This window comes from Choristoneura fumiferana, chromosome 9 (genome assembly GCF_025370935.1).
Source record: "Choristoneura fumiferana chromosome 9, NRCan_CFum_1, whole genome shotgun sequence".
NCBI lineage: Eukaryota > Metazoa > Arthropoda > Insecta > Lepidoptera > Tortricidae > Choristoneura > Choristoneura fumiferana.
Genome location: NC_133480.1, coordinates 16,351,804 through 16,367,080, shown reverse-complemented (window position 1 = coordinate 16,367,080; position 15,277 = coordinate 16,351,804). Strand labels below are relative to the sequence as shown.

At 37.1% G+C, this 15,277-nt stretch overlaps 1 protein-coding gene and 1 non-coding gene across 2 annotated transcripts in view; both read left to right on the top strand.

The window, feature by feature from the left end:
- The first annotated feature begins 177 nt into the window (after window positions 1-177).
- On the top strand, window positions 178-250 carry TRNAV-CAC (transfer RNA valine (anticodon CAC)). Its single transcript has one exon. It is a non-coding gene; the product is annotated as a tRNA-Val (tRNA).
- Window positions 251-6,359: 6,109 nt separating this feature from the next.
- The window catches only part of LOC141431439 (glucose dehydrogenase [FAD, quinone]-like), a 120,580-nt gene continuing 111,662 nt past the window's right edge, over window positions 6,360-15,277 (top strand). Inside the window, exon 1 of the mRNA XM_074092616.1 lies at window positions 6,360-6,466. The gene's annotated coding sequence lies outside the window, so the exon portion shown is untranslated. The remainder of the gene's footprint in view (window positions 6,467-15,277) is intronic.

Genomic DNA, 15,277 nt, shown 5'->3' with positions numbered 1-15,277 from the left:
TACTTTCCCTTAGCTATAATAGCATTTGATAGGACAGTAAGAGGAACGGTAAATACGAACTTCGAATTTCAGAGTAGCTGCCTTGCCTCAGCGTGCAATAAAATTGCGCTTTACAACGTCACTAGCACTATGCAGTGGTTAAATCAACTAATCAATAATTTCAACCCAGTCTGTCAAGTTTCCGTAGTGTAGCGGTTATCACGTGTGCTTCACACGCACAAGGCCCCCGGTTCGATCCCGGGCGGAAACAGGTCTCTTTTTGTTTTTTTTTTTTTGTTGGTAGTTAATACCGAATTACCAAACTACCTGTTTCGTAATGTAATCAGAAGAAACAACGCACATTTTTTTTATTTATGTAGATACTTAAAACAATGGATACGAATCATTCAATGCGCCGAGTCCAAGAGGCCGAGTCCAACTCTCATTTGACCAGTTCTTAGGGTTCCTGCATCTGAGTGACAAAATTTAACACTTACAGGACCACTGTGTGTCTGTCTCTCCTGTCCGTCTTTCACAGTAAATTTGCTCTGAACGTTTTGAACCAACGAAGTGAATATGGCATTCATTACTTACAATAGTACATTGTGTCTTAAGGGCGGTAAATAAGGAGTTACGAACGAGAGTCTATTAGAATTTTATAGCCTTAATTGAATAAAGATATTTTGACTTTGACTTTGAATTCCAGTACCCCCCGTGCCACATAAAATGATTACTTACAATGTTTTTGCACGCAAATGTGATGCGAGCAAAATTTTTTAGGTTTAGGCAGTAAAGGGATTAGGTACAAAGTCGAGTCATTAAAATAGACTAAAAGATTTTCGTTAGTAATCCCCTTCTTACGGCCCTTAATGCACTATGTACTATCATCAAGTCTGAAATTAAAGTGGACATAAGTGGTGGGTTGTAGATTGTGCCCAATGAAACAATCTTAATTTGATTGCTTAATAACGACATCTCTTGTCCGGGTGAGCGGTTAGTTCCAATGGGGTGCTGAAAGTTCCTCGATGAGGGCTACAGGATAGATGTCGGTAGTGTCGCTGCTTAAGTGACTAAATAAGAAAACAAACAAGCTGAGATATATGGTGCATAGGAGAAATTCGTGTCTGTATCACTGTCCAGTGGTGGTGTAGTGGTTCTATTTCCAGCGCTGGTCTTATTTTTCTGGTTTTTCTATGCATCTTATATTTCAATTTGTATTTTCGATATAGGTTTTACGGGATGACCGTAAAAGTATGAAGTAACAAAAATTTTGGAATTGAAATAAAAATACAAAAAGATTCCAAAAAAAAACAATCTTGATTGTGGCATTCTAAGGGGGAGGCCTTGTTCAACGGAGAACGTCTTCCGGCTGATGACGAGAATCTTGATACATTTCATTCATACAATACGGTACTTATTTAACTATTTTGTATATGTTTTATAAATTAAAACTACACAATGCCTGTTATCGAATAGAAAAACAATTTTTAAGCTACCTTTACAAATAACAAAGTTATAAAGGTTTGAAATTCAAGATTAGACAGAGAAAGACTTACTGGCATGTGACGTCACACGCCAGTACCGCCATACTTGCTGCATAGAGAAAAAGACAGGTAGGTATATAGATTTTTCAAAAATCACTATAAATCCAATTTTCAACCGATTTAAATTTTCTCTTCGCTAAATACTATCTGTATCTCTATATTTTCATAATAATATTAAGATATGGCAAAATCAGGAGTTGTCAAATACCGTATTTCATCATTCACATAGGCCTACCAAATTACAAAATTACAAATGACACAAAACCCCATTTCACATACGTAACTCAATCCCAAACCCAAACTAGAGTAACAGACACCCGAAAACGTCGCAACGCGTCAGTGCGTATGCGTTACATTAATTGATAGAAAACAAAATGGCCGACCAGTTGCAATTACATAAAAACCGGCCGCGTTCCCACGACACTATAGCGATCTCGATATCATAGTGATGTTAGTATCTAATACTTGTAATATCCTAAATTTACCTGCAAATACCTGCACGACCGAGCTTTGCTTGGAGTTTTTTAATGTTTTATTTTTTAGTTTTTTTCCTTTTGAGGTACGGAACCCTTATAGGATCACTTTTTGTCCGTCTGTCTGTATGTCTGTCTGTCTGTCAAGACCCTTTTTCTCAGAAACCCGTGGTATACTGTCCCTTGGAGCTATGAAAAAATCAAACTTCTAAGCCAACGCAATCAAAAGATACAGCCGTTTATTCTGCACATTTTCGGCACTCACAAGGGAATCAAAACCTACAGGGCACTTCCCGTGAACTCAGTTTGAAATTTGGTACGAATTTGGTCTTATAGCACCGATGAAGGAAAAATTGCGAACAGCGTAAATTTTTAGTTACATCATTAATAAAAATATTTTTAATAATTTGTACGGAACCCTCGGTGCGCGAGTCCGACTCGCACTTGGCCGGTTTTGATTCTGTGCTGTAGATTTTTATAATATGTATCTTCAACCTATCCTAATATAGTTACATATATTATTGCTTCACATATACCTACTATCAGCTATCTAGGTTCTGAGAAAACTTAAAGATCAATATTACCAACTTATTTGTAAACATATAAAGTTTAATATGAACTTTAAGCAGAAGGTATTAACGGAGAAACGAAGCGCATAAGAAAAAGGTCTAGAAACGGCATTAGCTAGTATGTCTCGATTTCGAACTGGATTAGATTTGTGGTACGGTTGGAAGAAAAATAACGGTTTTTGACAATGAAAAATCTATCTAGCTTGGTTTTATCTCTGGGAAAACGCTTATATTAACGAGTTTTAGCCCGAGCAAAGTTTGGTCGCCCAGGTACATAAGATTAAAAATGTAATAAAAAAAATATTACGACCTTATAGGAAAATCCTGCCCGTAGCATTGTTAGCATTGTTGTGTAATTGTTTGTATGTTTGTCCGTCTTTCCGTCGCTCCGTTTCGACGTGATTTTCGGCATAGAGATAGTTTATGGGCCAGAGAGTGACATAGGCTAGTTTTAATCCTGAAAAAATGCACAGTTCCCGAGGGAACAGCGCGCGATAACCGAACTCCACGCGGGCGAAGCCGCGGGCAAAAGCTAATATTTCTATAAAACTAAATTATTAAGAAAAATAATACTTATAGTTTTTTATGCAAACCCTATATACTCTCATACCCATATGTGCACCGAATGTGTTACGCAAGTGGAAAGTTGCTGCCTTATCTGCCGACCCTACCTTATCAGAAGGATAAGGCTGCACTCCCACTAGCACAGTGGAGGGCGACAACAGCATCAATCATATCACATTAAGGAACGACCACACCTGTGGTCAAAATCCGCAAACTTGACTTGTTAGGAAGTTACGCGTCAAAAGGTTATCCATGAGTGACATCACAGTTTGAGCAGCGGAATGAGTATCAAGGTGCAAATTTTGTAATACAAAAATCAACCTACATACGTAATTAATTATGATTCTTACCAGCTTTGAAACCCTGCTTCGCTGATTCAGGGTTGAAATTTTAGAAAACGTTAAAGTACTACGCGTTTCTTTTGCCCGCGACTTCATACACCATATAGGATTATATCCCGAGAAATTGTAAAGTAGTGCACCCTAGTGCACCTCTGCATTACTTTAGGTCCATCTATGCCAAATTTCACACCGTAGCATGCTGAACGGTTGTGTTGCTCTGAAAATGAGCTCTGGTTGAGTTCGAAACGCGTCAGTGTAAAGTGGTGGTAGATGGATTTGTTGATTTGTGTGTTCTTACAGTGTGGAGGTGGAGGAACTGCATGAACACACATTGCATGGGCACAAAAGTAGCTATCATAAAGGTCGCGGGTGGGCAAAGTAATTGTGTCAGCTCGTTGAACGTACATGTAAAATTTCGTATCTATGCTATCAGCCCTTGAGGAGTTCCGTCGTCAGCAGACGACCCTGGCTGCAGCATCAGGCGGTGTATATAATATAAACGCATTGTCATTGAAATTTAACAATCATATATTATAATCTTTTGCGTGTGCCATTAACTTTTGAGGAGTTCCCTTCTACGGAGGTGATCCTCGCCAGGATGAGCAGGGATGTCACTGCTAAATAATTGTTACCAGATTTACATCAGTTTGCCAAATCTCCAGTCCCCAGTTTTATTGGATTAGCTTATGCGTTTTCTGATTCAGTTGGTATATAAAATTCTCTTTATTCGTTTTATCCCGTGGGATATTCGGAAAATCTTTGAAACAGTTTTTACCTATTAGTATTATCTACCTGCATGCCAAATTTGAAGTCTTTAATATTTATAATTACGGAGTTAGGGCCACTTTGAAGCGAAAATATAAATCCCATTTTATTCCCTATCCCATAGGAATTTTGATAAATCCTGAAAATGGTTTTTAGCTGTTAGTATTACCTACTTGCTCGCCAAATTTGAACTCTCTAACAATTATAGTTACGGTAAAAGGGTCAATAATTAAAAGTGAAAATACAAATCCTTTTTATTCACTATCCCGTGGGAATTTCGTAAAATCCTGAAAGTCTTTTTTAGCTGTTAGTATTACCTACTTTTTCGCCAAATTTGAAGTCCCTAATAATTATAGTTACGGAAATAGGGCCATTTCAAAGTGAAAACATAAATCCCATTTATTCCCTATCCCGTGGGAATTTCGAAAAGTCCTTTCTTAGCGGATGCCTACGTCATAACATCTACCTGCATGCCAAATTTCAGCCCGATCTGTCCAGTGGTTTAGGCTGTGCGTTGATAGATCACTATGTCAGTCACCTTTGAGTTTTATATATAAAATATAGATTTATGACGGTGGAAGCATTCTACACTTCCACTGAACGTAGATATAGTTAGTGTTTAGTTTTGTAACTAAGGGACCCCATACATACATCCTTGTATTATTATTATTATTATTTTGTATTTTTTTTTTCTTTCCTTCTTTTCTTTTTATGTATTTTATTTAAAAAAAAATGACTTTTTGCCAAGTTTCTTGCGGCGCATTCTTCTTGGCAATGATGGCCTTTCCGAAAGCGCTAGTATTTAAAAAGATGACGTGTAAAAGTGCACATTGCGGCCCATTTACTGAATAAATGATTTGAAATTTCAGTTACAGTTTAAATGTTTAAGCTTAACTTAAAAGAGGTGAAGCGCACACATGAAATAACTCACCATGTCTTAAGTTTTCTTAAGTTTTTCAGGCAATATACCCAATTATGTGATATTATTGCCCTCCAATCGTTGCATTATGTGCATTACGATCAAAAGCTTTTATTTGCACACACGCTTACATCTATCATTACAGGCTTGACCAGATGCGACAGAGAAGTTCCAACATAAATAGCTTATTGTCTAAAGGTTCCTAAGAACAGATCTTCGTATGTCTTATAGTTTCAGACTTTCCCATCCTAGCCGTTCTGAATGTTATACCCTGTATACCTTCATACCAAATTGCAAGTTTCTAGGACAGCCGGGAATCCGGTCTGCCTGAAATCCCATACAGGATTATCGGTTAGGTGCGTCAATTTATATGGAAACACCTTTTTACGGACTGTATCTTTAGATTGTCAGTTTGTTCTGCTTCAAGGGGAGGGAGGAGGAGGGAGGGAGGGGAGGGAGTAGGTATTTGATATTAACTTTAGCGTTTTGAGAAGAAGGGTTTGACTTGACAGTCAGACGGACAGGGTTCAGTCCTGGGTATAAGGGTTTCGTTTTTACATTTTCAGTTACGGAACCCCAAAAAAGACAACTAGAATAATGTAAGTATCTAGCAAAGAATACCATTATAATCGATTTTCACAGGAGCATCGCCTTGGCGTTACGATTCGCTGCAAGGTTTGGTTTTTGCCTACGAATGAATCACTTATGCGTAAACCATGGTTCAATAAATTAGCATTGAAGAGTCGTGGCAGCTAATGGTCTGAACTATAGGTATGGCCTTTCAACAGAGGATCGTGCAATCTAATCCGCGCCCGCAACTCGCAGTTTTTCAGAATATATGTACAAAATTTACTTTTAAAAAACTTCCATTACTTTCTGCATGATGTTCTAAATCTTTTTTTATTTAATATAATCGACAAATATAAAGCATTTAATTTAATTAATATGCAACGTCAGATTTAAATTTAAAAACACTGAACGCGGTATTATTAAAATAATAATACATAATTATAGAAAGTGCATTGACATTCCCCCGCGTCACAACGCGAACGCGTAAATAATGCGTTCAACTCGCATCTTTCTAAAGGACAAGCCTCGTTTTTGACCTTTAGCCTAAAAACAATGGCAAAAAGTACGCATTGCCTTCCACTCGATGCACTGACGGCAAGTGACCCCGCCAACGCTTCAGTAGTATTGGACGCAGTGCTATTGACGCACGCGTTTCTTCGCGCATATTTACGCTCCAATTTCGAAGTTTAGCGTCGAAATTTTTCGTTAGTTTTTACTGTGGTTGATTGTACTGGTGATCAGGGTGAGTGATTGTTTTTTTTTTAGTGTATGTATTTTATTTAATTTACTTACCTAATAACTAATTAGGTTTTTTGCGAAAATATACCTAAAGTGCAGGAATTGCAGTTTTTATTGGTCCGGATGTTTTTTTTACAGAATGATATTTTAATATGTTAAAAATATTCTAGTGTTAAAAATATGCGTGTTCATTTTTTTTTAAGTTTAATTTTATAGCCACATAAATATATTCCGGTTCTCGCTAGTAGACCTAGGACCAAAAACCTCCTGTTTAGTTTTAACTGAACCACGGGTATCGTCAACATATAAATATTTGTGATGGAATCCGTAGATTTCAGATGTTTTTACGACCTTTCTTCGGAAAACCGATTTTTAAGTCGGAGCGCTTAATTTTTATTCATATAATTTAGTAATTACTATTTAATTGATCTAATTTTATTTACATTTATTTGTTGCACATTTTAAGTAGGTAGGTAGGTATTTCTTGGTTAAAAATATCTTTGTTCTTCCTTATCACATTTATATCATTTTCACGTTCCAAACGTTGGTATGACAAATGAATTATCTAATGGAAAACTAATATTACTTACTTACTACACATCAAAGGTGCCGAGGAATATTTTTTACCCCTAGACAGTTTCGAACGTTTAGATATAGTCATATTAATAATAAGTCAAAACGTCAAATTTGTATCAAAAAGAGGGATAATGAGTATCCTAAGACCTTTCTGATGTGTGAATAGTTCAAAATTAAAACTTAGCTCAATTTTCGCAAGGTCTAAATTAAAATGGTACATTATCTCAGTACCTACGATATTTATAATCGACTTGAAATTTCGTATGCTCCCGCGCATCTGATCGCACGCGACCTCGAACCACCATTAAGCCTTTCAATTCTATTCACTAAGCTCAGATTATCAACGGACTTTTATTTACCCCCATTTAAATGTAGAGGTCATCGCTTCAAACACGATAGCGGAGATTACCGTGTCATTATCAATACCTACATAGGAGTTAAGTGAACTGACTAATTGGCAGATAAGCAGACAATGATACAGCCTGCCATCAGGAGCATCGTCTTAAAAATTGACAGATTTTAATGATAATGATAATGATAATGATTAATTTATTTGTCAAACATAGGTACAAAAACAGATCTTATAATATTTCATAGAACTCTATGTTTTGCCGTTAGGCGTACAAATATTTTGCAGTTACACATTCGTTTAGTTGTACATCCAAACATTCTAGCGATTTAATCAAACATGCAGCATTGATTAAAACAAAACTCAGTCAAAAACAATTTGTAGAATTAATAGCAGTAATAATAGTTCAAACAAATTAAAAACATTGTATGTCATTTCCCATCTAAATAAACAATTCCAACAAATGATTAGGTACATGTCCAATAAATAAAATAAAAAAATTAAATAATAATCTATAGTTTATTTTATTTTATACCCCCACAAGGGCGGAACCGAGGGATAAACCTAGTTATATTTGTGTATGTATATACCTACTTATTATATTAAAAAAAGCCGTGGTGGCCTAGTGGTTTGACCTATCGCCTCTCAAACAGAGGGTCGTGGGTTCAAACCCGGCTCGCACCTCTGAGTTTTTCCAAATTCATGTGCGGAATTACATTTTAAATTTATCACGAGCTTTGCGGTGAAGGAAAACATGTGAGGAAACCTGCACAAACCTGCGAAGCAATTCAATGGTGCGTGTGAAGTTCCCAATCCGCACTGGGCCCGCGTGGGAACTATAGCCCAAGCCCTCTTGTTCTGAGAGGAGGCCTGTGCCCAGCAGTGGGACGTATATAGGCTGGGATGATGATGATACCTACTTATATCAAGGTGTATATTTACTAATACTAGCTTTTGCCCGCGACGCTGTCAGGGAAAAATTCTTTATGGCTATCTCGCGGGAACTTTGTATTTTTCCGTAATAAAAACTAACCTATGTCTTGCTCAGGGTCTTAAACTATCTTCGTATAAAATTTCATTTAAATTGGATCCGCATATGCACACAGTTTCATACATATTTAAATACGTATTAAACACCAAATCAACTCTGTCGACGCTGTCAGGGAAAAATTCTTTATCGCTATCTCGCGGGAACTTTGCATTTTTCCGCAATAAAAACTAGTGTCTTTCCCAGGGTATAAACTAGTATAAATTTCACAGTTTATACATATTTAAACACCTAATCAACTCTACATAAGACTCGTGAACACGTTATAAGTAGGTACAGTCACCAGCATCATATCTGCCACAGCGGAGCGTGCAGAAATATCTGACACGTCCTTCCAGCCCTAGGAATAGAGTCGTATCAGATATTTATGCACGCTTGTTGTATCAGATATTGGTGCTGGTGACTGTACGTATTCATATTAATCATACATATTAATATCTATCTCGACCGTGCGTGGATCGAACCCGGGACCTCTAACCATTGGGCTATCGGGTGGTACAATGTATTAAAACGACTGGATGGCCTAGTGGTTAGAGAACCTGACTACGAAGCTTAGGTCCCGGGTTCGATTCCCGGCTGGGGCAGATAATTTTGTAATTGTGTTGCCTAGTGTCCATAGCACAAGTTTTGCTTAGTTAGGGACTAAGGTCAATTGGTGTCAAGTGTCCCATGATATAACTATTATTAAAAGCGACAGGCTTTACACGTTCCGTATTTAACTAAGCTGTTGCTTCATTGTAACTTTATCATAGCAAAAACAGACATAATCGCGATACAAAGATAGTACGTAAGTATAGAACAATAGAGGTAATAAAATACTGACAATAGGGCTTATACTACCAGGTGATTTCCGTAAGATAACCTTTTATTGCATTATAGAATTTACCTTTTCTTTTTCCATGAGCAATAGGTACAGTTAACGCTTGACTCGATTATCGCTCCCAAATTTTTAATGCAAGCTTTTTCAGCAGCCTGTACCTACATACTTCTTACAGGCTGTATTTGCACAGACATCCAACCTTCATGTGTATACCAAATTTCAATTCAATCCGACCACTAGAAGTGTATTAAAACTAAAACCGATTTTCAAAATTTGATCCACACATGCGTACTAATGTGGCTCAGTTAACTTTTTGTTAAAAGTTTCATTTTTTTTTTGCTGACTGTACTTACATAGTCATCCAAATAACATTTCCGTGCCATATATCAAGTCGATGCCATTAACCGTTGAGGAGTTGCCGTCCTACGGATATTACCCAGGGCTGACCACCAAGATGTCACTACCAGATTATTGTATTGTCACCAAATTAACATAAGTTCTATAGGTACCAAATTTCAAGTCAATAGGTACGACCACTGGCAAGGTTTGAGCCGCACATACATACATTCATCATCCCAGCCTATATACGTCCCAAAGCTCCTCTCAGACAGGCCTCCTCTCAGAATGAGAGGGCTTGGGCAATAGTTCCCACGCGGGCCCAGTGCGAACTTCACACACACCATTGAATTGCTTCGCAGGTTTGTGCAGGTTTCCTCACAATGTTTTTCCTTCACCGTAAAACTTGTGGTAAATTTCGAATGTAATTCCGCACATGAATTTCGAAAAACTCAGAGGTGCGAGCCGGGGTTTGAACCCACGATCCTCTGCTTGAGAGGCCATAGGTCAAACCACTCGGCCACCACGGCTTCAGCGACATACATACATTGCAAGTTAAATAAAAGTTTGCAAAAAGCTAAAGGCACCTCTCATCATCAAAACTTAGTGCTCTAACACCTTAATAATGTCACTAAACATCAACATATTACCCAATATGTCTTACTAACTAACGCCAAAGAAAAAACATCCTTACTGTACTAATATTACAGTTACCTATACACACTATAATAACTCCATAGTAACAATAGAGCGCCAAATCGCTTGTCATCAAACAGTTACGCAAACTGTATCTTTAGGGTACCTTTCCACCAGAGATGTGCTGTTCTACTTTGCTATGGATGCGTTTGATATCCACATTTTTATTGGTACACATAACATAGCGCTGCTACACTGATGGAAACGAGTTCAACTAAGCTATGTTTTTTATATGAAAACATGCAGAGCAGAGGTCCATTTTAAAGATTTGGCTCCCCAGGCCAGGCTTTGCCGCCCCATTAAGTGACGATAGACTATATTTCACTTAAGAAAAAAAAAACTGAAATAGGTAGTGTCGCCGACCCTCGCCTCCCACCGCCCCGGGCCATGGCCCCCTTGGCCCTAGGCCCTAGAATAAATACGTCCCTGGTGTTTTGAATGCGTGCTCTGGATGCATTTTACGTTATTTTAATAAACCACAAAACGTATTAGGTTTTAAACGGTTTTATTCGGCTGCATCACTACGTATATTTGTTAACTACAAATTAGCTACGGAGAAGTATTTGCGCCTCTTCTGGGATGTGCGAAAAGCTTTATCGTTGAATTGAATTTAAGGTTATAAAAAAATCGCATTCTGATAAATAACTTCAATAGATACGTTTTTATTATATTATATTAGATGAATTTAAACATCCGTACAACGAATAATACTGTTTATATCGTTGTGACATATTTAGGTACTTACGTAATAAATGCGCGTGAGCCCGTACGCAGCCGCGGAGCACTCGCGACTGATGGTTGCCGAGGTATGCTGAGAATTCATGGCGCGTAGTATGAAGATGGTGTACTGCTCTTTTTTTGTACTGTGCTATGGATAGCTGCGAGAGGCGTAGCTGTATGCAGAGCATAGAGCATAGATTAACCTGCGCATCTTCCTCGCACAGCTACCTCACGGCTGCGTATCTTCATACAAAGTTTGAATAGTTTTCGCAAATCATAGCTACTGCAATGTTTGTCCGAATTATTGCTTGTCATATTTTTTTCCCACTGAAATCGTAAAATTTGAAATTTTTAAATGGTCATGCTATAGAAAACTTCCTACAGTACATGCTATACAAAACAAACCTCACTTAGCCTAACCTAACCTATTTTATTAGGTGAGGTTTGTTTTATAACATTTGTAAACAATTATTTAATTCAGAGAAAGAGAAAAAAGTGTTTTGACAAACGATATTTTCGGACACACATTACATTCTGAGTTTCAAAAGTTATGCGAGCCGATATGGATCCCATCATAACGCATTTTCCTCTAACAGCTACATATCATCACAGTTTGGTAGCGTAGCTTTCACACCCTCGCAGCATAGCTGCATAGCACATCTCTGTTGGAAAGACACCCTTAGATAAGTTACATAGCAGTGTGTTCTCACGTTATTAAAATGGAATAAAATTCAGTGGTAATATTTAGGCTTAATTTGATACAATGGTATTATTGTGCCGTGCGAATTTACTTAAATATGTAATCGAAAATATTTCAAATTCTTTAAGCTCTATTATGTATCTTTTTGCTGAGCGGTGTGAATTAGGTAAAAGTTTCAATTGCTGTTTTGATGTAAAAAAAGAATCATTATTACACGATGATTGTAGCTGAAAATATGCTCAGTGGCACAAAATTTGGCCCACCTTTCATACAAAATTACCGACTCTGCATAAATGAGGTCAGATTTTTCGCCGCTCAGTACATATACACATATAATATTAGAGATGATTGACTGTTGAATAAATATCAGCATGTAAAACGTCTAAACTTAAAATTCTTACAAAATAGATCGAATTTTATATAGGGTTTGACCCCTCGATATGACAAGGTTTTTTATGGTTTGACAAAACCGAGAAGTGTTTTTTTTTTAATATCTTCAAAAACACGAAGACATGGAATATTTAAATCGTGAATTAGACAGCGATAAAAAAATCCAGAGAGAGAAAAAATACAATTCATTCGCTCCTATGTTCTTTATTACCCGACTGCAAGGAGTGGTATTGTTAAGATTGGTTTTTTGGAACCTTTTTGTATTTTTTATTTCAATTCCAAATTTTTACTTTTACGGTCATCCCGTAAAACCTAAATTGAAATACAAACTGAAATATAGATGCACAGAAAAACCAGAAAAATAAGACCATCACTGGAATCGACCCAGGTCCTCGGTATTCCGTACCGCGTGCTATACCGCTACACCACTGATGGTCAACGGTACAGACACGAATTTCCCCTATGCACCTCATATCTCAGCAAATCAGCGTTGACCATCAGTGGTGTAGCGGTATAGCACGCGGTACGGAATACCGAGGACCTGGGTTCGATTCCCAGTGATGGTCTTATTTTTCTGGTTTTTCTGTGCATCTATATTTCAGTTTGTATTTTCAATTTAGTGGTATTGTTTTTTTTTTCAACAGATACTCGTATTGATCATTTTTGTGTCATTCAATTTAGCCGATAGAATAGACATACTTAAGACTTAGGGAGCACTAGTATCTGTCATCTTGCGTATGATGTCTCACTAAACGACAATTTTCTGTGCCGGCGCACGCGCACGCACAATGCGTGTCGCAAACACGTGTCTGACGCTGAACGTATTTGCGTGAAACAATATGCTATTTATTTCATAATAAAGATGAGGTGGTGTTATAGTTTCAGTTGCGGTCTGCTGTTACTACATTCTGAGCCGGTATTTTTATTTTGTGTAATATCATGTAAAAGGTATGTTGATTCCGTGACAGGAAAAAGAAAACTTTCAGAAGTTAATAGTTTTTACAAGCTAACAAGTATGTAATAGAAGATTTTAACGAATTAAAAAGTAAGCTATGACAGCTTAGCAAGCTAATACAAGTTAACAAGTAATAGTCGATGAGTAACGTTATATTTACCACATATGAACCGTGGTGGCAAGTGGTTTGAGCTATGGCCTCTAAAGCAGAGTATCGTGGGTTCAAATCCGGATTCGTAACGCTGGATTTTTCGAAATTCATTTGCATTACATTTGAAACTTATCACGAGCTTTACTGTGAAGGAAAACATGTTAAGGAAACCTACACAAACCTGTGTGGCAAGTTCTTTTACAGTTTCTTCAATCTATGCAATCTCGAACGTAATCAAACAAAATATAAAGCCTCCCAATCAATAGATAAATCTATCGATCGTCATAATGATTCTCCAAAAAGTAGAACATCGGAAAATATCAATAATCGAAAAAATACGCACCGATTGCGCGCGCATTGCAACCGTTACAAAAGGGCTAAACCGTGAAACGGCGCTTTACAACCCAAGAGCGCCAAGTACAAAATTACCTACTTGTACAAAAAACTCTATTCGTTTGTGCTAAGAGTCTATTTTGTATGCTTTTAAATTGTGATTGATGCGGTTTTGAGTAATGTTTTGGTATTATTCAATAACCTGATCAATGGATATTGTTAACGATTACGCTGAATGGGTCCAAATTGTTCGCATAATAAAGTGATATGCCGTGTTGTTAGGTAATAAACGCTTTGCAAATGTTTTGTGATAATCTCTACCTTTGTTAACATGTTGTCTTGGTGCTCATACGCATCTTAGGGGTCATCCTCAAATTACGTCACACATTTAGGGGGGAGGCGGTTTGTAACACAGGAACAAAATAAGCGAATTTCATAGCAATTACGTGTGACAAGGATGGGGGTGTTAAAAATTTACAAAATTAGTGTGACGTAGGTACTTTATGGATGGCTGATCCTATAAACTATAAGTCTATGAGCCATCGTGGGATAGACTCGTAAGCCTTTAAAAAACATTATTAGTTTACTAATACAATTTTAAGACTTAGAAGCATTGTTAACAGCCAAAAAACCACTTTTCACTTCTCATGCTCTAAAAGTAGGTCAATATAGCCTTACGAGGCTGGAGTTTAGTTAGTACTTTAATCCCTAGGGAGTAAAAGTATTTTTTTTTATTTACTTCGAGTGACTTAGATATACTCAAACAGCCAGTACTTGCGTAGTTTTTGGCATAAAATAAGATTGTGTGTGGACCATTTTCATGACGAAAATGTTACTTTCTTAGTCTACGTGGTCTTAGTGCTATGCTTTTACCGCATAGAAGGTGGTGCCATTCTATTTATTCCAGTTTATGTATGGACCATTTCGCTGATGCGATTTTGTTATATCTGTGTCTGGTTGGAAAAAAATAATTACCGTGAAAACTTTGAAATCGTTGTAGAGCGTAAATCATAAACGATTAAAATAAATTGATTATTCTCACAATGTTGTCAAGTGATAGTGAAAATTATGATGTCGAGCAAAGAGCAAAAGACATATTGATAATCTCATGCTGCCGAAATCTAGAAAGATTTATTTAAAAACCTATGAAAGTTTTATGGACTGGAAAGATAAGAAAAAGCATTAATTCTTTCACAGAAATGAATTTTTTTTCTCGCAATCGAAGTGAAAAATAGAGTTTTCACCTCGAGACTAAAAGTCAATATAAACCCTCAGATAAATAGACACCCTCGGGTATATGTTGGCTTATTTTAGTCCCTCGATAAAAAATATACTATTGTTTAACCAGGCAACAATATACTTAGTTTTTTACCCGCATTTTAGCAAACAATACGTTCCCATAGCATGTGCCGGTATGCACGTTGGGAGTATTTTTTGCCGGCGCATTTACCTGGTATTTAGGTAATGCATCGCGTGATACATTTAAATTTGATTTAAATTAGATCGACCAATAACATAGTTACAAATTTTCCAAGAGATACGAATTCTGCAAGAGATACAACCTTTGAGTGTAAAGTAGTAAAAATATTACGACACGTTTCCATAACTCAACAAATCACACTAAAATTACTGACACGCCGATTTGGTTTGAAAACCATATCCGTCTGTTTAGCAACAGGAAAGACAGATATTAGTCACTTTATACGGCCCTTTTACCGCTCATTACACGCATAGGCCAATA